The sequence below is a fragment of the Scomber scombrus genome, unplaced genomic scaffold (assembly GCF_963691925.1).
Source record: "Scomber scombrus unplaced genomic scaffold, fScoSco1.1 SCAFFOLD_204, whole genome shotgun sequence".
Taxonomy (NCBI): Eukaryota; Metazoa; Chordata; class Actinopteri; order Scombriformes; family Scombridae; genus Scomber; species Scomber scombrus.
In genome coordinates, this window is record NW_026910713.1 from 41,722 (window position 1) to 44,221 (window position 2,500).

Sequence of the window (2,500 nt, forward strand, 5' to 3'; positions counted from 1 at the left end):
GACCAACTTTACCAAATTACACTCAGCTACCACTTCAATAGGAACACCTGTGGCAGTCTTAATTAAATCCAATATAGCAGCTCTGCTATAAATTCTACTTTTATACTAATTATACATTTTCACTTTTTGTTATTCAATCAATCAGATTTTTATTTATGTAGCACTTTTCATGCAATAAAATGAAGAACAAAGCACTTGACATAATAAAGGCAAGCACAAACAAAGCATAAGAAAAACCATAAGACACACATGCACTCACATGCGCACACACACACACACACACACACACACACACACACACACACACACACACACACACACACACACACACACACACACACACACACACACAACAACAAACAGATAGATATTTATTGTCATTGCATATAAAAACACAACAAAATTTTGTTTGCAGCACCATAAATCTGCATAGATAAAGGTTAAAGTAATAAATAATTAAAATTGCACTTGTACTGTTCATCAGGTGAGTGTATGTGTGTTTTTATGAGAGTAGTGTGTGTGTCTTTGCATGCATACACACTTAAAAAAAGGCGACAGAAAATTGAGGATATTATTATGTTATTGTTATGTTGAGTGTTGGTGGTGCATTATATTGACTGGTGTTCCTAATATTTTGCCCCTCCTCGTGTATGTTAATGGAGTGGACAAAATATTAGGAACACCGGTCAATATAATGCACCTTAACACACCTCCATCACTCACCTCAATAATAAACATACAGCAGAATTATCACCTTCCTAAACTTCATAAATGTGCAATTTATAGCAGAGTTGTTATATTAGATTGCACATGTTTACCTAATGAAGAGGTTGGTGACTGTAGACAAAGATTGACCAAACTACACAAACTTGACTAGAAAAAAACACACAAATATTAGACTTTAATAAGAAAAAATGATCAAATATGCATAAAATACTGCTTATGTAACTTTTAAAAGTATATTAGTCGGGCTAAGACAGGGTGAGTGAAGATTAGAAGATAAATAAATAAATAAATACAATGATTACCTGTTTTATCAGATTGTATTATAGTATTATAGTGAATATATATATAGTTTATTTATGAGCTAATGTACCTTTATCATCACTGAACTGGTTTAAAATCCCCTCGAAGGTGAATTAAAGTCACTTCACGACTGTTGAAAACATTTAAGGAGTGTCTTGAATTTGTTATTTAATAGTTTATATAACATTGATTTCTCCCAGTTAAAGACTTTGCACACACACACACACACACACACACACACACACACACACACACACACACACACACACACACACACACACAGAGACTGTTATTTAAGCTGCGTTCTCCAGAGTTAGAGAGTATTTTTTATCCTCTTAAATCAGACTCTACTTTAACAGGATCTCTGGAGACCGTCCTCATGTTTCCTCCACTGCTTTGTATCTTTTAAAAAAGATCCGACACACACACACACACACACACACACACACACACACACACACACACACACACACACACACACACACACACACACACACATCATTATTATGATTGTAATTTATTCTCAGGGGTCATGAATAAAACATAATAAGTTTAGCTTGAATGGATGCTAATGCTTTTTACTTTTCCACAACTTTAAATTAATGTATGCGCTAATTATAAAGTTACAGGAATAAGCGGCTCAACTATTAACATTAGTGAGGAGTTAGTGTATCCATATACTAACTCCTGAACATAATGTATAATCACATCATGCATAAGCAGAGCAGTAAACGCACAGCAGTGACATTTCATATGTGTCCATTTATAGATGGAATTCTATGAATTAAATCAGTAACCATGGTAACAACTGCTTTATTATTTTCCCCCCATCGACTTAATGATTAGGGGGATTCTTGGTCTGTTTATATTTCACAGAGTGAGACTTCCTCATTTCACTTTATCTGTAGGATTCAAGTGATGAATGTTGCATGAAGATAATAATCATTCCCAAAATAGTCTGAAGACAACTTAACAGAAAACTTTTTGTCTGTTAATTAACCTCAAAAATCTCTCTCTAGCCTGATGGACAAAATGTCACATTCATTTTTTTATTTTTGCTTTTATATCATGATGAGTCCGTTGCATTTTTTATACGTCATTCTATAGTTTTATCTTCTTTATTAATTTTATTTGTCTATTTCTTTTGCCTTTTAATATCTCTCTTAGTCCAGATTTTTATTAAACTTCATATTCTATTTTACTGTTATTTTGTATTTTTAATCTATTTGAATCTTTTTTTTTTACTCTAACTTTTTTAATAAACCTTTTCTCGTATTCTCTCTTATTTTACTTATTTATTTACTTATTTTTTTATCTATTTAATTTTAATTTTTACTTATTTAATTTAAAGTTTTAAGCATTTTTATCATTTTTTATTTTCTCTTGAGTGCATCAGTCTCCAGTTTTGTCTTTAAATTGTTCTTTGTTTGTATTCCTTTTTTTTTTTTTTACATTTATATTATAATTTTTTAAT

At 31.4% G+C, this 2,500-nt stretch overlaps 1 protein-coding gene across 1 annotated transcript in view; it reads left to right on the forward strand.

The window, feature by feature from the left end:
• LOC133977253 (chromodomain-helicase-DNA-binding protein 6-like) overlaps positions 1-2,500 on the forward strand; it is a gene marked incomplete in the record, with an annotated part of 43,682 nt that overhangs the window by 16,400 nt on the left and 24,782 nt on the right.